The 25,432-nt window shown below is 42.8% G+C and overlaps 1 non-coding gene and 1 pseudogene across 1 annotated transcript; both read left to right on the top strand.

The window, feature by feature from the left end:
• The first annotated feature begins 13,094 nt into the window (after nt 1-13,094).
• On the top strand, nt 13,095-22,091 carry LOC125362997 (annotated as a pseudogene).
• On the top strand, nt 21,031-21,137 carry LOC125363734. The gene has a single exon (XR_007213315.1). It is a non-coding gene; the product is annotated as a U6 spliceosomal RNA (small nuclear RNA).
• Nucleotides 22,092-25,432: the final 3,341 nt, after the last annotated feature.

The raw sequence follows: 25,432 nt of genomic DNA, 5'->3' as shown, positions 1-25,432 counted from the left end.
CAAGAAGACGTGGGTGTCAGTTCTCCCCACTTTTATCCAATACAGTCCTTAAATTCCTAGCCAGAGCAATAGTAGGAAATGAAGTCAAATCCCTATTTTCAGATTATGTCCTATACTAATGACTGTCAAAAAGACTAGATCTGATAGGCTGAGGACATGGCCTAGTGGCAAGAGTGCTTGCCTCGTATACATGAAGCCCTGGGTTCAATTCCTCAGCACCACATATACAGAAAACAGCCAGAAGTGGCGCCACGCTGTGGCTCAAGTGGTAGAGTGCTAGCCTTGAGCAAAAAGAAGCCAGGGACAGTGCTCAGGCCCTGAGTCCAAGCCCAGGACTGGCCAAAAAAAAAACTAGATCTGATAAACATTTTTAACAAAATACTCTATAAAATCAGCATACAAAAAAAAAAATCAGTAGCTTTTGTTTGTTTGTTTTTCCTGTCCGATCTCCTACATCCTGTATCCTAGCTTTTCTCCGGTCACCATGGTGTCCCAATTCAGCTCTCCATTGGAGCTGAATTAGTTTGTTGATGTGTTTTTGTTCTTCCTTTCCCCTCTGGCCTGTTTCCTAACTGTGTTAAGTATATTTTCTGGCTGCTTTTAGTTCTGAGACACCACAGTTCAGGACAGGTAGTTGCCAGCTGGCTATTCAAGACTCCTTTGTCAGCCTTAAAAAATAAAATAGGAATAAATTTAAGTAAAAGGAGGTGAACTTTCTCTATAAATCATTGACAAAGGAAATTCATGCTAAAAGAGAAAAAGACTTCTTATGCTCATGGATTCAGAATTAACATTGAAAAATGCCTATGGTCAACAAAAACAATCTACAGGTTCCGTGCAGTTACCATAAAATCTCCAAGGTCTTTTTTTCATAGAAATAGAAAATTCATCCTAAAGTTCATATAGAGGCACAAAAGACACTAAATAGCCACAGATATACTGAACAAAAAGAAAAATGCTGGAGGTATCATAATACCTGACTTCAAATTGTACTATAGTATCAGTAACAGCACTGACACAAAAACAGACACATTGGTTAATGGAAAAGAACTGAAGATCCATAAATAAGCCCAGAGAGCTACAGCTATTGATTTTTGACAAAGATGTCAAAAACATGTTGGAAAGAAGACAGCCACTTCAACAATAATGTTGGTAAAACTATATATACATATATATATATATATATGTAGACACATCTCACCCTGTATGAAATTAATTGAAATAGTTCAAAGATCTAAATGTAATTTTAAAGACCTAAAACTCTGAATCTAGAAGAAACTAGACTACAGGAAAACATACTTAAAACCCTTGAAGATAAAGGCATAGGTAATGCCTTTCTGAATAGGGCTCCAGTTGCTCAGGAAATAAGAGCAAGAATTGACAAAGGGAATTGCATCTTTTTTTTTTAATGCACAGAAAAGGAAACAATTATCAGAATCAGGAGAAACATACAGAATAGGAGAAAACCTTTGCCAGCTATTCATCAAATAAAGGATTAATATCCAGAATATACAAAAGCCCCAAAAAATTAAACACCAAAAGAACTAGCAATCCAATTAGTGACTGGGTAAATGAATAGGTAATTCTCAAAAGGTTCAAAATTCTTAGCCATAAAGGAAATGCAAAGAAAAACAACATTGAGATTCTATCTCACCTCAGTCAGAATGGCTATTCCTAGAAAATAACAAATGCTGGATAGGATGCTGGAGAAAAGGATTCCCACTATTTGTGTAAATTAGTGCAGCCACTATGGAAAACAGTATGGAAATTCTTCAAAAGACTAAAAATAGGCCTGGCATTGGTAATTTACATCTGTAAGCCTAACTACTTAGAAGGCTGAGATTGATGATTGTGGTTGTAGGCCAGCCTGGGCAGAAAGTTCAGCTCTGAACGGAGAGCTGGGTGGGGTATCATGTGCATGCTAGCAACAACATAAAGCCTAAAATATATGGATTGCAGCCCAGGTGTGCCCCTAAACAGGAAGAAAAAGCTTATCTCAAAAATAGCCAGAACATTAAGAAAGGGCTGGAGGCCTATTTCAGCAGTAGAGCGCCTGCCTAGCAAACTAGAAGCCCTAACTTCAAACCCCAGTATCACCAAAAGAAAAACTAAAAATAGAATAATCATAACCTCTCTTCTCTCCGGCCATGCATCATCTCTGCCACAGGCCAGCAGTTCTGTAATAAATCTTTCTCTCCTGCCTGAATACTGCATGGCGTTCTCCTTTACCTACTTTAAAAACCTAACATATATGGTGCCTCGTGACTTGGAAAGGGCTTAAGAGTCAGGACAGGTGGAATTCCCCTCTATTTTTCTCCTTTTTCTGGTAGTATCCCCAGTCCTGATGGCCCTTTTTCTGCAAACTGAACTGCTGCAAGATGCCATGTGGGACTTTTCACCAATATCATTGCTGACCTCCACATCCACATCCACCTCCACACCACTTGTCTACCCTGGTGAGTGAAACTGCTGCTGCTCCGTCCGCTGCTTCTTTCTGGTAAGCTCATCCACTCACCAGGTGCCTCCCTCCTATGCTTTTTGGGTTTTTGCATCACAGTTACACCCAAGCCCCAAAACTGCTAGCACACCTCTTGACAGTGCAATGAGGCCTGCTCGAAATACTTGCACAGATACAGGTTTTGCTGCTGCAATAGTAAATGGTCAGGAGTCACTTATATTCTCTCTCTCTCTCTCTCTCTCTCTCTTGCTCTCTTTTTTCCTCTCCTTCTCTTCCTTTTTTTCTCCCTCTCTCTTCTGCCTGCTTGCTTGCTTACTTTATAAAACTCCAAGTTGTACCATCCTGATAATGTGCCTGGCTCAGAAAGATGCCTCTTTTCACAGACTTTCAAAACCAAGGCTCGATCACCAGTGTGCTTTGTCAGCAAAGATATCTAAAAGTTCTTTTCTCTAGCATTGACCACGTGGTAGATATTGGGTTTAACAGGCACCAGCTCAGATGCCATTATGCCATGCCACGTGTTCTCTGTTAGTGTGTTTGTGTCCTCCTGCCACCCCACCCCCAACATGGCATCTCACTGGAGTTTATCAAAATATGGTTTCTCCATTTTATTATCTGAAAAATTTTGTTTGCTAGCAAAATTGTTTTTCTAACTAACCATGTGGTTCTAAAATATTGGGCAAAAATGTCATTTACTATTGGAATTCCAAAAGACTCTATGGCTGAAATTCATTTTTGCATGCTGTAAAACCTATGTGCACAGTGTGTATGTGTGTTCCATGTGTGTATGTCTGTGTAAACATCATTTGTTAGTGAAGTCTCAGAAAAGGGAATTGAAGAAACAGTGTAGGAAGAAGATGGTATGGGTATGTCTTAAATTCATACAAGACAAAGCTGGTTAAATTGGTGTACAATTGTTGGCTGTGACTTAAACACTGATGTAAAACCAGTATGCCATTCTTTATATGTCCATTTAGCTATTTATCTATGCTAAAACTCTAATCACATCTACTGAGTTTTGTCATTGCAGAATTCTGGCAAGTATTTGTTGGTCAATTCTTGACAAGGTGCAGGTAAGCTCTAGTCCTCTTGGTTGCTTGTTGCTTTAATTAGGAATGAAAAAAGGGTTTTTGTGGCAAAGACTCCTTGGACTGCAGTTTGAAGCCAGCCCAGGCAGACAATCTCTAAAACTCCATCTCCCAACTAACCAGCAAAGAGCCAGGCTGGAAGTAAGGTTCAAGAGACTTATCTCTAACCAGCCAAATGCTGGAAGTGGCATTGTGATTCAATGGGTAGTGTGCTAGCCTCGAGCAGAAGTGCTCAGGGACAGTGCCCAGGCCCTGAGTTCAAACCCCTGTGAATGCCAATTGGGGCAAGCCATCCCAGCAACAAGCACCTAGACCCCTGGGACTCAGCCAGTTTGGGGAACTAGGATCATGGAGAGGAGTAAGAGGAAAATGATGTCACATCCTAAATGGAATCACTTTATCTTACCCTTTTAAAATTAATCAGAGCTGGGAGATCAAGAGATAGTAGCTTGTCCATCTAATAATGTCCATACCTGAGTATAAGAACTAGCCAAGTCATCCAATTTTTAATTTTGTGCCCTAAACCTGTAGAACCAGAATGAAGGACTAGAGTAACTGCATATTGTACTAAGACCCCATTCTGTACCTGACTGACCTTACCATAAGTCCTACTCCCCACCCCTCGCTTACCGGTGAAGACCATTTCCAACTGTGAGTGTGATTTCCAGTAACTATGAGTGGGATTTTCAGTATCTAATCATGTGATTTCCAGTATTTGTGAGTGGGATTTCCAGTATCCAACTGTGAGTTCAATTTCCAATATCTAATCAAAACCTTGCAGCTGTGCACACATCCCCCTTGCTACACCCCTATGGCTTAACCAATCAATTTTAAATGCGTGGGTCCCCTGATCTGACCAATGATCCTTTCCAGATTCCTTCCCGCCACCAAAATGTGCCAAATGTGTTTTAGAATTATTTTTTTAATTTTCCCACGGTGTGTGTTGATTTGTTAAAAAATGCTATGATGTATGCTAAGTCCCTGCCTTCCCCAAAGAATGTATGAAACAGCTGGAAGCCCCAGGCTCAGGGCCTCTTAGCGTCACCAGTGTGCTGAGTGTGCAGAGGACCGAGCTAGCTCAAGATAAACACCCTTTTTGCTGCTTGCATTGGTCTTGGTCTCTGGAGGTCTTTCGGGGGATCCGAACTTGAGCATTTCAGTGGGGGCTCATCCGGGATACCCTCCTAAGCCCACCCAAACACCCCACCAAGGGGTCATGAACATCCAGCCAGTAAGGTGAGTGAGGCATTGCCGATGTGTATGTGTATTGTGGCCCTACAGGATGTGTGTGTGTGTGTGTGTGTGTGTGTGTGTGTGTGTGTGTGTGTGAGGTTGGCAGAAGAGCCTTGGCGGATGTGCTATAGGGCTGCCAACAGGATCTGTGGGAGATGTCCCCAGAACCCCATGTGGGTAAATTGTTCCTCGGTACAGACATTTGAAGACAGACATTTTTTGGATCCATGTGTAGTCTGTTCCTCCGTGCACAGTCTGTTCCTCCGTGCATAGTCTGTTACTTGCATCTGAACAATTTGCTACCGCATTGCAATTTGGGTTTATGTTAAGTGTTTTGTATGTGGTCTGTGTGTTAAGTGTGTCTAACCCCCACACTGGCGGGAGAAATTCCTCCTTGGTATCAGGCCTGAACTGAGAACATGGCAAACAGAAGACTTCCAGGAGTGACTCCTTCTCTTTCTCTTTAGGTCCCCAGCGGAATTCTCCTCCCTTCCTTTTTTTTAGCAGCATTGCTTCTCCAGATTTGTCAAACTGCTTTTACTCTTGCCATTTTTTGTATGTTTGTCTGGTTTATGTAAAATGCTCTGAGTTGTCTGAATGATGTGGTTAATTGGACTTTGATGTAAAAGAGAAAGTGAAATTGAAAGCAGAAGGGCCTAGGACAAGATTGAGTACTGAGGAGACTAGGACTGGTGGTGAATTAGGAAAAATGTAAAAGTAAATCCAATCAGATACTAGAAAAGATTGTGTTGCAGAAAAGGAAAAATTGCCTGTATTGTTGTAGGACTGGTCTGGACTGTTCTTCTCTGTTTTCTGTATCTCCTGACTGTGACAGACGAAATGGGACAGACTCCCTCTGGCCCCCTGGATTTATGCTTAGCTCATTGGAAAGATGTACAGGCGACAGCTCACAGAGTGTGAGTGTCCGCAAAAAGAACTCTGGGGGACCCCCACCCAGCCTTCTTCAGCAGAAAATTATTTGGTGTGCTAAAATGTTTTGCTAAAACTATCGAGCCCTGAAAAATGAGGCTGGAGAATGCTAAAATCATTTGTTAAAATTTTTGTCTTAAAATTTGGGTGTTGCAGGAGTAAGATTGGCAAAAATACCTCTTGCCACTGGAAAATGTATGGCCGATGTTTATTTTGCGCGCTTTAAGATCTTTTGAATATGTGTGTGTGTGAGTGTGAACATGTTCAAGACTGTTAGCATGATGTAAAATTGAGTGAGTTTAAGTTTAAATTCAATGGTCATCAAGTTTGGGTGTTACAAAATGCTTTAAAGGATTATTGCATTGTTTTAAAGAGGAACTATAGTTAAAAATGATTTTTTAATTAAAAAAATCAGGGCTAAGTGTCAGAAATTTGGATGTAAAGGTTTATCACTGTTAAAAAAAAAAACTGCTTGGGTTTCTCAGTCAGAGTCTAATAGGAAAGGACAGGAAAAACCTAGGACGGGCCTGTGTGCCTATCCTCAGGAGTGAGGGGTGATCTGGCAATGGTGCAGCTTAGCTAGCCCACATGGTGGCACAGGCCCTGGAGGGAATCCACATGGTGGGACAGCCATAAGGGGGCATCCATTCATGGTGGAAGAGGACAAGCGGGCACCAAGACAGTTCATCAAGCTCTGAGGAGTAGGATGGAGATAGGCTGTTCTGTAAGACAGGCCAATGGAGGCCTTTCTTTTGTCTCTTTTGTTTTCAGGTAAACATTGGAAACCTGGTGGTAAAAATGAATAATTTGACTGGAATTTCTAAAACTTCCCCTGAGGATGGGTTATTAATATTGGAAAACCTTAAAGGAGGATTAAAAGCTTTATTTGTATTTTGCAATTTGGATGTATTTAAAAAGAGAGAGAGAGAAAAGCTAAGTCTGGATTCTTGTGCTTGTATTTCTGGTGTACTCTGCTGAAGGTACTTTTGTCACAATTGTTTTGGGTATCAGTTTAATGGTTCAGGTACTGAATTTTATGTCTATACTGTGATATAATAGTATCTTAACTATCTTAAGTTACATATAATCAGGCAAGTATTTTAAAGTATATATATTAAACTAATGGGGATAGAAGTAAACTCTCATTAACTCTCTGTATATAGGAAGAAAGGGCAAAACAGGCTAATGTTTCTCACTAATTTATTGGAAAGAGGAATGGATAAGTATTTCTAATTTTGTAATTGTAATTCTTGCATTAAGGAAAAATTGTCATTTGAGTTCAAAGGTCTTCATGCAGTAACTGGGACTGAAGGAAAAAAAAGGGGGCTCTTTTAAAACAGGCAGCCCAGAGGCAAAGGGCGGTACCTGGTTTCAGAATGCCTGTAAGCTTCAGAGTTTTTCCAATATAGATAAAAGCTAAAGTGTTAGTGTTAAAGCAGAGGTTAGTAAAAGGCTTTGGAAATCAAGAATGCATTTCTAGATAAGAAATTTGGAAGTAAAATTGTCCTAAATGATTGTTGCAAAGTGAGAAAAGGAAAATTATGGCTACCAAAATTAGTGTTTAATTGCCATTCCAGTTTGTTTGTAGTTTTTTGTAACAGTTTCCATCAGGCCCACAGAGAAGGACAGGTGATTCCTACAGGTTTGTCAAGATGTAACATTAGCCCTTAATAAGTTCCAGATAAGAGCATGCTTAAAAACTACTTCTGTGTGGACCACCTTGTTGCTTTTAATTGGAGTAAAGTGGCCTCTTGTAAGACTCATTGATCTGAAATCTGCAGTTTGAAGCCAGCCTGGGCAGAGAAATGTCCCTGTGAGAGTCTTTGTGTCTAGTTGGCCAGCAGAAGTGCTGGGAACAGAGTCATCAGTCGCTTTGAGGCTCAAAGTGGTAGGGTGCTAGTCTTGAGCTGGAGAGCTGAGGGACAGCACTCAGGCCCTGAGTCCAAGTCCAGTGACAGACCAGGAGAAATGCCAAATGTGCATTACACCAGCATGGAAAAGTCACTCCTGGGACAAAAGTGATGGAGCATCCAGAGGCAGTAAGCCCCTGCTTGGATGGCAGGGATGGTATCAGATGCTAGAGTCACTCCTGTTTGGCCTTTCAAAAGTTAATCAGAGCCAGGAGGTCCTAGAAGAATAGTTTGTAAGCATGCCTTTTATTGCCCATATCTATCTACTTTGTAACTGGACAGGAACTTGCCAGTCATCTGTGATAGTGGGTAGTAAAGCTAAGTTTGTTAAATGGGGGATAGTTTAAAAATCCCAACCCCCTGCCTCTACTCAAAGCCCTGACTGGCAGTGAGAATTTTAAGCTGATACATCTGTTTAGAAAAGAAAACTGGTGGATCTGAGATCTTGTCCTTATTGAGATCTAAGGCCTGCAAAGGTACTTTAGGCATTGTTACATCATCAATTTCCCCATCTAGAGAGGGAAATGCTTTTACAAACCAGAGTGCTAAAAGACTACCATCTTATATCCCAAGAAGAGGTCTGTGCAGTTGTTGAAAGGTTAGCTATTTACTCCAGTTTGGAGTAAAGTTCCCAGTAACATCTAGTCCTAACAACCCCTTGGTAAGGTAGGCTAAGGATCTATAAGTTCCTGGCTAGGTAAGGTCAATGCCCCTGAGTCAGCCTGAAGAAGTTACAGAAGATGGATGATCTCTGCCCATCAGCTCCCCCTTCAAGATTAAGCAACCAGAGTCATTTGAAAATAATAATCCTAGCCTTATTGGAAATATTTGATTACTGAAAGTTATTGTCCTGGAAAAATTATGGCCAAAGGCCATTGCCTAAAGCTGTCTTGACATTCAGTGATGTGCCAGCCTACAAAAGCTAGTGTGCTTAAGAGGAACCAGGAAATACTAGGAGATTTGACTAAAGTTAGGCTTTAGGTTAATTTAGGTTAAGCTTCTCTAACCAGTCTATGGAGAAAGTTGCAGGTGACCCAGCAGAAGGTGTGACATTCTACTGGAGCCACTGGGAGCCACTGTTGCCTGATACCACCATGGCCTCTGCCCATTCTGAGAGAGGATCAAGGACGGCCTAACAGTCATCTGGAAGAATATACATCTTCAGATGGGACACTATCACACGCAGCTGATTTCTGCTGGAAAGCGCTTTGGATCTGCTAAAACTAAAATTTTGGGGGGACATTCTTGGGTTGACTGGAGTTCACTAGCTCTATTAAGAAAATTGGATATTGTAAGAGATTTTCAAGTAGACAATTCCATGGAACTGATGGCCTGCTGCTAAACCCAAAGCATGTATGACAGGCTGGAGAGTCACTTCCAGGCAATGCCTGGGGTGGGAGGTATGTCCAAGTGTATTAGAGTGTGTCCAGATGGATTAGGGTGTGACCTCAGAGAAGGGAGAGAGGTAACTGCCATCAGGTGTGCCAGTTACCAAGGACAGAGATTTAAACTGCTGGGGGCATCTTCATGGAGCCCTCCTGGGGGTGGATCTTACAAATGCCACTGGCCAACCTTAGGCACTTAGAGGCACTGGCAACTGGAGAAATCCACTGTAAAATAGTAACTCATGATAGTTGGCTCTGGTCTGGTTTCTTAGGAGCAGCAGTCCCATTGGACTGACACTTGCCGCATCTTTGTTTTCCCCAACAGCCTGTGGGTGAAGTTACAGTAAACTGCCTTGATGTAGTTGAGATAAACCAGATTCCACAAACCAGAAGAAAAGAAAATGTAGACAGTTTAAAACTCTAGCAGCAAAGAAGCCCCAGGAAATGTAAAGAGGAAAGTTAGTATAGAAAGCCTTGGAGAAACAGTACAAGAAATGTATCCAATGCCTAACATATGAAACTGTAACCTCTCTGTACATCAGTTTGATAATAAAAATTTGAAAAAGAAAAAAGAAAAGAAAGCCTTGGAGAAAGGGATAGAGGAAACAAAATGGTTCCCTCCGGATAAGAAAGGGATAAGAAAAGTAAGGATTGTCAATTGTCACAAAATGTTCAAAAGTAAGAACTGTCAATTGTCACAGAATGTTCAAATAAGTCACTGATGGTCTGAGTAAGTAGAAGAGGGCATGCATGGGGATAAGGAAAGACTTTAGAAAGAGAATTGGGGAAGACAGGTGATTCCCTTTAGATTAGAAAAAGGAAGACAATCCCTAGAAAGTTTGAGTATGTAGCAAATGGTATCAGTATGTCTTAAAATTAGAGCATATGAGCAAAGTTGGTATGTAGTCAAATTGGCTGTAATATAAATATATAAATAGGGTCAGAATTGGGGTTTCGGTGTGAAACTATGTTTATCTGTACCAGCATCTGCAGGGCTAAGGGACTTGTGTGATGTCATCTAAATGTAAACCAGAAAGATCTCATGTGAATATCTGTAACTGCTTGATTCCCCCGCTGAGATGGTCTTGCAAAGTAGGTGAAGCCTGGATTTGCTCGTCATGTGTAGCCTTAGGAAAACAGTGCTGTTTTTATGCTAATCAATCAGGAATCATTAGGGAAAGCTTGGCATTTGGTAAAAATATAACAGAAAGCAAAAGGGAGAGAACTGGTATCAGCCACTGTTCTCCTGGTCACCATGGGCAACTCTCCTGACAGCTGTGTTGACAGGCCCTTTGGTTCTACTACTTTGGGACCTAACTATTGGCCCATGCCTTATCTCAATACCAGCCCCTAGACATGCAAGCCATTGAGATGGACAGAAGGGAGCCATGATTGGCTCCCAAGGTACCTAAGAGAAGGGGGAAAATGTAAAGCCAGAGTAAAGGACCAGAGTAACTCCATATTGTACTAAGACCCCATTCTGTACCTGACTGACCTTACTATAAGTCCTACCCCCCCCTCGCTTCCCGGTGAAGACCATATCCAACTGTGAGTGTGATTTCCAGTAACTATAAGTGGGATTTTCAGTATCTAATCGTGTGATTTCCAGTATTTGTGAGTGGGATTTCCAGTATCCAACTGTGAGTTCAATTTCCAATATCTAATCAAAACCCTGCAGCTGTGGACACATCCCCCTTGCTACACCCCTATGGCTTAACCAATCAATTTTAAATGCGTGGGTCCCCTGATCTGACCAATGATCCTTTCCAGATTCCTTCCCACCACCAAATGTGCCAAACGTGCTTTAGAATTATTTTTTAATTTTCCCGCGGTGTGTGTTGATTTGTTAAAAGATGCTATGATGTATGCTAAGTCCCTGCCTTCCCCAAAGAATGTATAAAACAGCTGGAAGCCCCAGGCTCAGGGCCTCTTAGTGTCACCAGTGTGCTGAGTGTGCGGAGGACTGAGCTAGCTCGAGATAAACACCCTTTTTGCTGCTTGCATTGGTCTTGGTCTCTAGAGGTCTTTCAGGGGATCCAAACTCGAGCATTTCAAACCCTTCCTTTTGCCTTAATATTTTTTTTGTCCAGCCTCCTGTCTCATGAGACTATTTCCAGGCTTCATTCAAGAACTGGCATCTACCTCCAAGGGACCCTGCTGCTTGCCTTCTCCAGGAGGGGCCACATTTATGCCTTTTACCCTTTATGTCAATGCCCCTTCCCAGCAGGAAATAGCCAGAGAGAGTCTTCATCCTTTTTCATAACTATTAAAAGGCTGGAATGTAAGGTCTGCCCCAGAAGGCTCCATGTAGATGCCCCCACCTCATTAAGTCTCCACCCAGTTACCTGGGTAACCTGCAGACCTGGAGGCAGTTACCTCCCCCTTCCCTGAGTTCACATCCTAATCCACCTGGCCATACCCCCTCCGACCTTGCCCTAGATAAGGTAGGGCTGGGTGGGGGTCTTTCCTTCTCTCCCTTCTCTCTGGCCATGCATCATCTTGTCCACAGGCCAGCAGTTGAATAATAAACTTTTCTCTCCTGCCTGAAAAAAAATATCATACCCTGCAATACCATTCCTGGGAATGTATAAGTCATATAAATAATCACAGTGATAATTGTGAATGGATGGTCCCTTTTGGATCTTGGCAAGGGTCTACTCCAAAAGCTTCTGCATGGTACTTTCATGGAGTTTCAGATTCCTAGGGAAAACATCTGCTTTGTCTAATCCTTTGGCCAGGGAAAGTGAGTTATCTTGAAATACAGTCCCACTGAAACAGATATGCAAATCAGAATAAAGAATGGATGTTGAGCTTTTAATAGAAAGAGAAATGGATGGTGTGCTAGAAAAAGCAGCCAATATCTAGATAGCTATAATTCACCACGTAATCAAGCTTTGAAAACAGAACCACTCAACATATGTGAGGGAAATGTTTCATTAAATCAATATGATAGTCAATCATACTTTCTTTTCTCAGTAATTTTGGTAACTGTAAGATGTAGCACAATCTAGTATGACACTTAAATTTGGGTACATGACTTCATCCTATTTCTCAGATCCATCTTCCTGAATTAGTTGCTCTGCTGTGGTGACTAGTGTGCATAAGTGTCCCAAGCACCGGCCAGAGCAGCCCAGCCATTTCCCATGTAAATGCTGTGGATGAAACATGGACTCTGTGTAACGCTGTTAAGTATAAATTATTTCTCCATCTTGTGGTTCTGAAAACTCACCATAAATAACAATGTCCACTTAAATCCCTTTAAGCAAGTTCTAAAATCTCCTTCCCAGGATCCAAATTCATGTATATCATCTATTAAAACTATTGCCATAGGCTGGCAATGGTGCCTCACACCTAAAATCCTAGCTACTCAGGAGGCTGAGATCTGATGATTGTGGTTCAAAGCCAGCCTGGGCAGGAAAGCTCATGGCAATCTTCTCTCCAATTAACCACCAGAAAACAAAAAGTGGAAATGTGGCTCCAAGTCATGGAGCACTTGCCTTGAGTATAAAAAAAAGCTCAGGGACAGTACCCAGGCCTTGAGCTCAAACCCCATGACCAACCAAAAAAAAAAGTGTTGACACATATAGATTAGCTAGTTATTTCTTTTAGCTCTTAAGAATAAGGAGCGAGGGAGTGGGGGAGGGAGGGTTGTGTGTGGGGGAATATGACCTAGTGGCAAAAGTGCTTGCCTCCTATACATGAAGCCCTGGGTTCACTTCCCCAGCAACACGTATATAGAAAATGGTCAGCTCGGAGGAAAATGGCACTGCCACAGTAGGGAGGCACCCCAACTCGCTCCAACTGAATAGCGAGCTGGGAACTCCAGCACCCAACACCCATCAAGAACCAAGCAAAACCAGCAGCCAGAAGCAATAGAGAAAAGCAGGAAATGAAAAAGAACAAAAAAGAAGAGCCTTAAACCCTCACGGAGCCGGAAAATCTCTGGGGTACCCCACCCGCTGACCCTGGCCCAAACAGGGCCAGGCTGGGAAAGGGGAACCGGTGCCAACAAACCAACTGCCAAAAAGTCACGCCAGGAGCGCAGAGTCCAGACAGTGGGACTCCACAAACCCCAGGGGAGCGCGGACCGATGGAGACAGACGGCGGTGGATGGGAGGTGCAGGACCGCATGGCCGGGATTGGACGTGAGCGGCGGGGGAACCGGGTGGTGCAGAAGGGGAGAGCCGGGGCCACCACCACCAAACGACCAATCGCCACACCCCAGCACACCACCCCCGAAGGACCAACAGCAGCGTGGGACACACCCAGGACCAGTGAGTTCCCCATTACCCCCTCCCCCAACAGGAGACCAGCTATCAGAGACCCAAACCCTACAAAGAAGCTAGAGCTCCCTCCCTCACCCTCCCCACCCCGAGGGAACAAAGAACCCCCAAATCAGGTGGCAAAAGGTCCCATCAGACTCTGGGAGGACTCAGGAGCTAGGAGAGGCGGAGCATCGCCAAGGCAGCAGAGGAGCCTGAACCGGCAGCACCGGCCCCGCCCCCTTCCCAACAGGGCATTCACGGCAGGCATTGGAAGCCCCACCTGAGGCGCCTGGGCCTTGCGGACTTTTTGAACAAAAGTCACAGGCACTGGTGGGTAATACCAGCCCAGCAGGGACACCTGGGCCCGATCACACGCCCCCCTCACAGCGGAGGCGCAGTCTGTGGGCGCTAACCCGCGCCCAGGCACTTGATCCCACTGGGCCCCACACATACTGCCCCCCACAGCAAACTCGCGGGAGGGCACAAACACACCCCAACAACCCGGGGCTCACTCTGGTAGGCATACCCCGCACAGGTGGGCAGGGCCCCCCAGCAACAGCGCCCGCTGTGGTAGGTGCACCTGCACAGGAGGGCAGAGCCCCCGGCGACAGCACCCACTCAGTTTGGCACATTTCGCACAAGTGGGTGTGCCACCCCTCAACAACACCGGCCCTGGAGCGGTCCACACAGGAGGGCGAACCGCCTGAGAGGTGAGCTCCTCTGACCAAGATACAGAGTGGGGAAAAAAAAACCAAAGAAGAGACAAGCCTCCATGCCACGCTGAATCAGCGACCAGCAAACCCCCACCAGGGGCACACTAGGGTCAGCACAACACAGCAGCAGGACACTATCCCCAGAGAAAGACACAGAACCTACCCACCCCCATGTGCAGTTAGGGTGACCACCCCGGCAACAACCGAGACGGTCACGTTCACCCATTGGGCAGCAAGGTTCAACAGCCAAACCCAAACCCAGAGCCAGGACACAAACAAGTCTCCCACTGATGGACCAGCAGGAACAAGCACAAAACCAAACCAGGGAAGCCACCCACAGATCTCCAGATGAGAAAATCACAAAGAAATATAACAAATTTCATCAAAGGGCAAGCCAACTCGCCAGCTCCAAAAAGCAGCACGACTGAAGAGGAGATGGGGAATAAAAAAAGAACTGAGGTTATGTTAGCAGAAATGATGGAAAGCCACAGAAACAAAATCAGAAAACAGTTCCAGGAGTTTAGAGTGGAAGTCTTGAAGGACATCCAGGAAGCCAGGAAAGAAATGGAAGCAAAAATAGATACAGTGCAAACCTCCGTTAAAGAAGACCTTAACATCCTGAAAAGTGAAATGCATGAAAAAATAGATTTAAAATACAACTCTTTAAACGAAGAAATTTCCACGATCAGAGCTGATCTGGAAACCATAAATAGCTCTCTGACATCCATAAACTCCGCAATTGAATCCACAGCACAAAGAATTGACCATATTGAAGCCAGAATCTCTCTCTTGGATGATGATGCACCTGATAAGAACCAGAAAATTACCACACTCCAAGAAACAGTAAAGCTCCAGGGCAGTCTAATCCAGGAGCTAGTGGACAAAGACAAGAGATATAATCTGCGCATAATTGAAATAGAAGAAGGAGCCGAATACCAGAGTAGAGGGCTTCAACATATTTTCAATAAAATTATTGCAGAAAACTTCCCCAATCTCACAAGGGACCCCATCCAGGTAACCGAAGCCTATAGGACACCTGGCAGATCAGACCCCAGAAAAGCCACGCCAAGGCACATAATATTCAAGACTTCAGATTTCAAGAATAAAGAGCACATTTTGAATGCAGCCAAAGCGAAGAAAGAAATCTATTACAATGGGAAAAGGATCCGAATAGCAGCAGACCTCTCCACACAAACCTACCACGTGTGAAGAGAATGGAAGAACACCATCCAAGTTCTACAGGCCAACAAGTGCCAACCTAGAATAAAATATCCAGTGAAGCTGGAGTTCATATTTGAGGGGAAAACCAGATCTTTCCATAGCAAAGAGGATCTAAGGGAGTATGTGAATAAAAAACCAGCCCTACAGCGAATTCTAAGAGGGGAATCCCACCCAACAGAAATCATACAGGACACACAGACGGAAACAGAAAGAAACTACAATAGCCAGAGCCCAACAGAAAGAGCAGCTCACTAAAGACAAGAAAAAAAAAAAGAGGAAAAACAGCCCAACAAGAAAATGGAAGGAGAAAAAACACTCATATCCTTGATCTCTTTGAATATAAATGGTATAAACTCTCCGATAAAGAGGAGCAGACTGCCAGAATGGATCTGAAAACAAAAAGTTGCCATCTGTTGTCTACAAGAGACCCACCTTACAGCAAGGGATAAAAACAAGCTCCGAATGAAAGGATGGAACAAGATCTTCTAAGCAAATGTACCTACCAAAACGGAAGGAGTAGCCATCCTGATCTCAGACAAGCTGGACTTTTCATTAAAGTCAACTCAAAAAGACAAAGTAGGTCACTAAATTTTAATACAAGGAAAAATCCAGAATCAAGACATCACAGTGATAAATGTATACTCACCAAACAAAAGAGGCCCGACATATGTCAAGCAAATTCTCACAGAACTACAGAACAAGATAGACCCAAACACAATCATAGTGGGTGACTTTAATACCCTACTCTTGCCAAGAGACAGATCCAACACCCAGAGGATTAGCAAGGGAGCTGAGGACCTAAGTAACACCATATCCCAAATGAATCTGACAGATCTATACAGAATCTTCCACCCTACAGAGACCCAATACACCTTCTTCTCAGCAGCCCATGGATCATACTCCAAAATAGACCATGTCATAGCCCACACAAAAAACCTCAGCAAATACAAAAGTATTGACGTCATCCCATGCATTATATCTGACCACAGTGGATTAAAGGTAACCCTCAATAACAACGGTTACCACAGAGGCTATACAGATTCTTGGAGGCTAAACCCCACACTGTTATCCAACACTTGGCCCTCAGACCAAATTAAAGATGAAATCAACGAATTCATAAGCCACAATGACAATGAAAATATATCACAAAGAAACCTATGGGACACAGCTAAGGCAGTACTGAGAGGCAAGATCATCGCCTTCAGTACTCACATCAAAAGAATGGAAGCAGAGCAGGTGAATAACCTCACGATGAAACTAAAACAACTGGAGAAACAAGAAATGATCGAACCTAAAAAGACTAGAAGGAGAGAGATCACAAAGATTAAAGAAGAGATAAATCTGATTGAAAATAGAAAGACCATTCAACAAATAAATAAGACTAAAACCTGGTTCTTTGAGAAAATAAATAAAATTGACAGACCCCTCATAAGACTTACAAAAAAAAAAAAAAGAAGAGACTCATATACGTAAAATCAGGGACTCCACCGGAAAAATTACAACAAGTACACACGATATTCAAACAATCATAAGGAACTATTTCCAGAACCTCTACTCAGCAAAAAACAATAATTTTACAGAAATGGATCAATTCTTAGAGAAGTATAAACTGCCCAAACTGAACCAAGAAGAAATAAATCAACTAAATAAACCAATAACTTACAGCGAGATACAGGGGGTAATCAAGAACCTCCCAACAAAGAAAAGCCCAGGCCCAGATGGATTCACCAATGAATTCTATAAAACCTTTAGTGATGAGCTAATACCAATACTCCTCAAACTCTTCCGCGAAATAGAAACAGAGGGACAAATCCCAAACTCATTCTATGAAGCTAATATCATACTCATTCCCAAACCAGGCAAAGACCCAACAAAAAAAGAGAACTACAGACCAATATCACTAATGAACACAGACGCAAAGCTCCTCAATAAAATATTAGCTAGCAGGATCCAGAAACTGATCAAGAAAATTATACATCATGACCAAGTAGGCTTCATCCCACAGTCACAAGGATGGTTCAATATCCGTAAATCAATCAACATAATTCACCACATAAACAGATCTAAAATTAAGAATTACATTGTTATCTCAGTCGATGCCCAAAAACCCTTTGACAAAATTCAACATCCATACCTATTAAAAGCTTTGGAGAGAACAGGAATAGATGGAACATTCCTCAAAACAATAAAAGCCATATACAACAGACCAACTGCTAATATCATATTAAATGGAGAGAAACTTAAATCATTCCCCCTAAACTCAGGAACAAGACAAGGATGCCCACTCTCCCCACTTCTTTTCAACATAGTGCTGGAATCCCTAGTCATAGCAATAAGGCAAGAGGAGGACATCAAAGGGATCCACATCGGCAAGGAAGAAATCAAGCTATCCCTATTCGCAGATGACATGATCTTATAACTGAAGGACCCAAAAAACTCAGTCCCCAAACTCCTACACCTAATAAACCAAATTGGCAAAGTAGCAGGATACAAACTCAATCCACAAAAGTCAGCAGCTTTTCTGTACACCAGCAATATATAAGCAGAAAAGGAAATTATGGAAACAATTCCATTTACAGTAGCCAAAATAAATAAATAAATAAAGTTCCTAAGGATCAACCTAACCAAGGACGTGAAAGATCTATTTAATGAGAACTATAAAAATCTAATTAGGGAAATCAAAGAAGACACAAGGAGATGGAAAGACCTCCCATGCTCATGGGTAGGCAGAATCAATATAGTGAAAATGGCCATATTGCCCAAATTGTTATACAAATTCAATGCAATCCCTATCAAAATCCCAGTTACATTCTTCACTGAAATAGAGAAAGCAATCCATAAATTCGTATGGAACAGCAAAAGACCTAGAATAGCTAAAGCAATTCTAGGCAAAAAAAGCAGTGCAGGAGGTATCACAATACCAGACTTCAAGCTCTACTGTAGGGCTATCATAAGAAAAACAGCCTGGTATTGGTATAAAAACAGATCAGAAGACCAATGGATTAGAATTGATGATCAAGAAATAAAACCGCACTCTTACCATCAGCTGATATTCAACAAAGGAGCTAAAGACATACAATGGAATAAACATAGCCTCTTCAACTACTGGTGCTGGGAGACCTGGGCAGCCATTTGCAGAAAACTCAAAGTAGACCCAAGCCTATCACCATGCACCAAGATCAATTCAAAATGGATCAAAGACCTCAAATCAGACCTGAATCCTTGAAACTACTGAAGGACAGAGTAGGAAAGACACTAGAACTTATAGGCACAGGAAGGAACTTCCTGAATAGAGTCCCAGGGGCACCACAAATAGGGGAGAGACTCGTCAAATGGGACTACTACAAATTAAAAAGTTTCTGCACATCTAAGGACATAGCCACCAAACTAGAAAGACAGCCAACCATATGGGAAAGGATCTTTTCCAGCACAGCAACAGACAAAGGCCTAATATCTGTCATCTACAGACAACTCAAAAAACTAAGCCCCTCCAAGCCCAATAAACCTATTAGGAAATGGGCAAAGGAGCTAAAGAGAGACTTCACAAGAGAAGAGATAAAAATGGCAAAGAAACATATGAGGAAATGTTCAACAGCCCTGGTAGTAAAGGAAATGCAAATAAAAACAACCCTGAGCACAGGGTAAAAAAAGAGAAATAACAACAAAAGCAATACTTGCAAAACTGGTGTAAGTGAACTGAACACCTTGGGGGGGGGAGGGAAAGGAGGGGAGGGAGGGGGGCATGAGGGACAAGGTAACAAACAGTACAAGAAATGTATCCAATGCCCAACGTATGAAACTGTAACCTCTCTGTACATCAGTTTGATAATAAAAATTTGAGAAAAAAAAAAAACAACAAAACAACCCTGAGATACCACCTCACTCCAGTTAGAATGGCCTATACTCTGAACTCAGGCAACAACAAATGCTGGAGGGGGTGCGGGGAAAGAGGAACCCTTCTCCATTGTTGGTGGGAGTGCAAATTAGTACAACCACTTTGGAGAACAGTATGGAAGTTTCCCAAAAAGCTCAATATAGACCTACCCTATGACCCAGCCATACCACTCCTAGGCATCTATCCTGAACAACAGATCCCAAGATATCAAAAAGACATTTGTACTTCCATGTTTATCGCTGCACAATTCACAATAGCCAAAATATGGAATCAACCCAGATGCCCCTCCACAGATGAATGGATCCAAAAAATATGGTACCTATACACAATGGAATACTACATAGCGATTAGGAATGGTGAAATATTGTTATTCGCAGGGAAATGGTCAGAACTTGAACAAATAATGTTGAGCGAGACAAGCCTAGAACACAGAAAACAAAGGGGCATGATCTCCCTGATATATGACTGTTAAGATGGGGTGACGGGGAGACAGTAGAGACCAGGTCTGTGAAACCAAAAACTGCTTGTCAAATGGTATTTCCCACAGGATTGGGTCAGTGACTCAACATTATGTAACTAAAACCAAACAACTACTCAACATATAACGGTCAAAAATTGACCACTCACGGGGCTGGGGATATAGCCTACTGGCAAGAGTGCCTGCCTCGTATACACGAGGCCCTAGGTTCGATTCCCCAGCACCACATATACAGAAAATGGCCAGAAGTGGCGCTGTGGCTCAAGGGGCAGAGTGCTAGCCTTGAGCAAGAAGAAGCCAGGGGGGCTGGGAATATGGCCTAGTGGCAAGAGAGCTCGCCTCGTATACATGAAGCCCTGGGTTCAATTCTCCAGCACCACATATCTAGAAAATGGCCAGAAATGGCGCTGTGGCTCAAGTGGCAGAGTATGATAGCCTTGAGCAAAAAGGAAGCCAGGGACAGTGCTCAGGCCCTGAGTCCAAGCCCCAGGACTGGCCAAAAAAAAAAAAAATTGACCACTCAGTGGAATACAATAGCTCAAAAGCTATGCATGTACATTTAACTGTTGACATATTGTCTATTGTCGACATTACATTTAAAGCCCTAGGCGAATTTTCTTTGGCGTAGGCCATGTGGCTACTGTATATATTCTTGATACATTGTGTATTGTATATATGTCTACCTGACCTAGGGAAGGGAAAGAAAAACAGGGTGTAAGATATCACAAGAAATGTACACACTGCCCTACTATGTAACTGTACCCTTTTGCACAACACCTTGTCAAAAAATTTTTGTTTAATTAATAAATAATTTACAAAAGAAAAGAAAAGAAAATGGCCAGAAGTGGCACTGTGGCTCAAGTGGCAGAGTGCTAGCCTTGAGCAAAAAGAAGCCAGGGACAGTGCTCAGGCCCTGAGTCCAAGGCACAGGACTGGAAAGAAAACAAAAACAAAACAAACAAAAAACCCACTAATCACTTAACACTAGTCATTTGTTAATTAAACATAAAAATACTATATCAGAGCAGTATGTAAAAAGATTAGTCATACACACATATATGGACAAAATAAACTAAAAGCAATTTCAGTGATACATTAAGATATTTATTAAAAAAAAAAAAAAGAATAAGGAGCCAGAGGCTCATGTCTGTAATCATAGCTACTCAAGAGCCTGAGATCTGAGGATCAATGTTCAAAGCCTGACCATATAGGAAATTCCATGAGACTACAATTAACCAGCCAAAATCCAGAAGCAGAGCTGTGGCTCAAGTGAGGAACACCAGCCTTGAGTGAGAAAGCTAATGGACTGTACCGAGAGCCCTTGAGTTCAAACCCCACTACAAGCATACACACACACACACACACACACACACACACACACACACACACACACACACACACACAGATTGAGCAATGACACATTTGGATGCTTTAGATCTAATCTAAGAGTTCCTGTGCTCGCTTCCGCAGCACATATACTACAATTGGAACGATACAGAGAAGATTAGCATGGCCCCTGCACAAGGATGACACGCAAATTCGTGAAGCATTCCATATTTTTGTGGGTTTTCAAGGCGGCCAGATCCAGATTCTGATGAAGATGAAGATTATAAGCGCGAGAGAAGGAAAAGAAGTATGGGCGGAGCTGCCATTGCCCCACCCACTTCTCTTGTGGAGAAAGACAAGGAGTTACCCCGAGATTTTTGAGGCCTTGGTCACAGTCTTCCAAAGCTGCTATTTCCACGCCCGTGTATGAAGAGCCGGACAGGCCCAGGTCTGCGACAGGGCCCAGCAACTCCTTCCTCGCTAGCATGGGGGGCACAGTGGCGCACGAGATCATGCAGAAGTACGGCTTCCGGGAAGGCCAAGGGGCTGGGGAAGCACGAACAGGGGCTGAGCACCGCCTCATCTGTGGAGAAGACCAGCAAGAGGGGCGGCAAGATCATCGTGGGCGACGCCACAGAGAAGGGCGAGGCTCAGGATGCATCCAAGAAGTCAGATTCAAATCCATTAACAGAGATCCTTAAGTGCCCTATGAAAGTGGTTCTGCTGTGGAACATGGTCGGTGCAGGAGAAGTAGATGAAGACTCAGAAGTCGAAACCAAGGAAGAATGTGAAAAATATGGCCAAGTTGGGAAATGTGTGATATTTGAAATTCCTGGTGCCCCCGATGATGAAGCAGTTCGAATATTTTTAGAATTTGAAAGAGTTGAATCAGCAGTTAAAGCTGTTGTTGATCTGAATGGCAGGTACTTCGGTGGGCGAGTGGTAAAAGCATGTTTCTACAATTTGGATAAATTCAGGGTCTTGGATTTGGCCGAGCAAGTTTGATTTTTCAGAACTACAACCATTCCTGATGATCCTCGAATAAGCTACTGACTGGGCCGAGAGAAAGGCATCAGGCCTTCGGCTGCTGGACTGAGACTCTTGGAGGACTTGGAAGGGATATGTTGATTGATCCCTTTTTTATTTTGTGGGTTTTTTTTAAATATAGTATAAGAAATCCTTTAAAAAAAAAAAAAAGAGTTCCTGACATACTGCAGCAAGAACCACATGTAAATATACCAAATGTTATGAGCCAGTAATAAAGAAACTCATTCATGGGTATAACTAAAACATTTTTCTTTGGTTCTTAACAATCTATTTTTTGGCCCAGGTGCAGGTGGCTCATGCCTGTAATGCTAATTACTCAGGAGGCTGAGATCTGAGGATCAAGGTTCAAAGCCAACCAGGGCAGGAAAGTCCATAAGACTCCAACTAACCACCAGAAAACCAGAAGTGGTGCTGTGGCTCACCTAGTAGAGTGCTAGCTTTGAGCAATAGAGTTCAGGGACAGCGCTCAGGCCCAGAGTTCAAGCCCTAATACCAACAACAAAAAAACCAAAAGTCTATCTTCTGTAAAATGCATATTTTGCAAATATCCTCCTTTTTCTTGAAAAATGAATAAAGTAGTATAAATATATTTTCTAAATGTATTGAGATAATATACCAAAGCCTATGCAAAAAAATAAACAAACCACATAGAAATGTTAATAGAAAGACTTCATATAGGAAATTATTCCCCAATTGAAAGACTTTGAAAACAATACATGTAAGCCACTAAGTCAGGTAATAACTGTAGATCTCATCCACCCATAGGATTGGATAAAGGGAAAAGGGAAAAACTACCTCTGCGGAAAGGTCCACAGCACCAGTGCGCTGAGTTCCCATGAAGTACTGCTGCCTGGTTGCACACAGCTCTGTGGAGCTTGCAACAAGGGCCTGGTGAAGACTTCCTCAGACCTAGAGGAGAGGGAGTTCCCAGGATCTGACAGTAGGTGGTAAGGCTGGTTCTGAAAGGGCAGAAAGAAGCTGGGGTACATCCACAATTATAAAACATCAGCAAACAAGCAAGAAGTTTTTCTCTTCTACCCATTTTCTTCTTGTCTCCACTTAGTGGAACCTGATGTAATGGAGCCTACACATCATTTGCAGACTTCCAGCCCCAGCATAACAGAAGATAGGTGGGTTGATTTGGAATTACAAGACATTCATTAGATGTGTAATATTTCTAGAGACAATGTTTCACTTTGATTATTATGCAGGGTTCACTTTAAACACAATTCCTAAAGAAGGGCTAAGCGACCATCTAAGACGATGTAAATGACAAGAATGTCAGCTTATGTATGTCATTCTATCCATGTCAATTAACCTTATTTTCTATTCATATAGTTGACATTTTAAAAGTACTAAGGGAGGGGCTGGGAATATGGCCTAGTGGCAAGAGTGCTTGCCTCCTACACATGAAGCTCTCGGTTCGATTCCCCAGCACCACATATATGGAAAACGGCCAGAAGGGGCGCTGTGGCTCAGGTGGCAGAGTGCTAGCCTTGAGCGGGAAGAAGCCAGAGACAGTGCTCAGGCCCTGAGTCCAAGGCCCAGGACTGGCCAAAAAAAAAAAAAAAAAAAAGTACTAAGGGAAAGTATAATGGTTTACATCCTTTGACTCTGGCTCTTCATTCAAATAGTTTATAGAAAGACTTAGTAAGATTTAGTAATATATATTGGAAACTAGTGTCTTATATTTAGTCAATTACTTTTTTTTTTGTATTTTCACATGAATCTCTGTTCTTCAAGTACCACCAACTTTTAGCAACAACTTGGCATAGGAAAATAGAATATGATAATAAAATGTCATTTAATCAACTTGATTAATCAAAACATACCCAGTCTACTTTTTTATTGTAGTTCCAAAGAAACAAGTGATGTGTTTAAATCATTCTCAAACTTTTAGGAAGCCAGGCACAGGTGTATGTACCTGTAGCTCCAGCTATGAAGGAGGCTTAGCAATTGTGGAGGATTGCTTGAGTCTAGTAGGTTTTGATGTCAGCCTGAGCAACATAGTGAGACTTTGTGTCAAAAATCAAACTGGGCTCACACCTCTAATCCTAGCTACTCAGGAGGCTGAAAACTGAGGATCAAGGTTCAAAGTCAACCTGGGCAGGAAAGTCCATGAGATTCTTATCTCCAATTAATCATCAGAAAGCTAGGCATGGAGCTGTGGCTGAAAGTAGTAGAACACTATACTTGATTTCATTTGTTTGTTTGTTTGTTTTGCCAGTCCTGGGGCTTGGACTCAGGGCCTGAGCACTGTCCCTGGCTTCTTTTTGCTCAAGGTTAGCACTCTGCCACTTGAGCCACAGCCCCACTTCTGGCCGTTTTCTGTATATGTGTTGCTGAGGAATTGAACCCAGGGCTTCATGTATAGGAGGCAAGCACTCTTGCCACTAGGCCATATCCCCAAACCAACACTATACTTGAGTACAAAAGCTCATGGACAGCACCCAGGTCTTGAGTTCAAGCCCCATGACCAATAACAACAACAACCACAAAAAGGATCAAATAAAAGAATACCTCTGAGTTTTAATTTTTTTTTTTTTTTACCAGTCCTGGAGCTTGGACTCAGGGCCTGAGCACTGTCCCTGGCTTTATTTTTTGCTCAAGGCTAGCACTCTACCACTTGAGCCACAGCACCACTTCTGGCTTTTTCTGTGATACTGAGGAATTGAACCTAGGGCTTTGTGCATGTTAGGCAAGCACTCTACCGCTAAGCACATTCCCAGCCATGGGTTTTACTTTTTAACATAAAAAGTACCTCTCATTAAGAGAGCATCATGGGAGGATTGAGGTCTGGTTCAGGTGATAGAGTACCAACCAATGAGCAAGAGCATCAGATACCAAATTCGAGTCTTAGACAAAAAGAAAAAGAGAGAAGAAAAGAAGGAGGAGGAGGAAGAGGAGGAGGAGAGGAAGAAGAAGAAGAAGAAGAAGAAGAAGAAGAAGAAGAAGAAGAAGAAGAAGAAGAAGAAGAAGAAGAAGAAAAGTGCTAGACTTTGAAGTCAGGCCCCACTTTACCACGCGAACCCCACTTTACCACGTGAACCTGAGATAAGCAGGCCCTGTGAGCAAACCCTGGACAAGCTTATTAGGGCCCAGCCAGTCAAGAACTCTAAACGCTGGGAATGCTTAATGCTAACTGCCCCCAGAATGCCTCGAGCCCTGAGCCAATCAGATTTGTACCTGTGTCCTAATCTTGCTTGCTTGAACACCTGATTGCTGTAACTTTGTTTTTTGCCTTTATAAGCCCTGTGTAATCACAGCTGGAGGCTCCCTCCTAACCTCCGCTGTGTTGGTGGGTAGGGCTAGGCCCGAGTTGCAGCTCGCTTGAATAAAGCCTTGCCTTGCTTTTGCATTTCGGAATGTCTGAGTCTCGGTGGCCTTCTTGGTGGTCGTCTCGCGACTTGGCACAACAGAAGAAGAAGAAGGGGCTGGGGATATAGCCTAGTGGCAAGAGTGCCTGCCTCGGATACACGAGGC

The sequence above is a fragment of the Perognathus longimembris genome, chromosome 14 (assembly GCF_023159225.1).
Source record: "Perognathus longimembris pacificus isolate PPM17 chromosome 14, ASM2315922v1, whole genome shotgun sequence".
Taxonomy (NCBI): domain Eukaryota; kingdom Metazoa; phylum Chordata; class Mammalia; order Rodentia; family Heteromyidae; genus Perognathus; species Perognathus longimembris.
The sequence above is the reverse complement of the archived record's forward strand: the minus strand, read 5'-3'. Positions and strand labels throughout refer to the sequence as shown.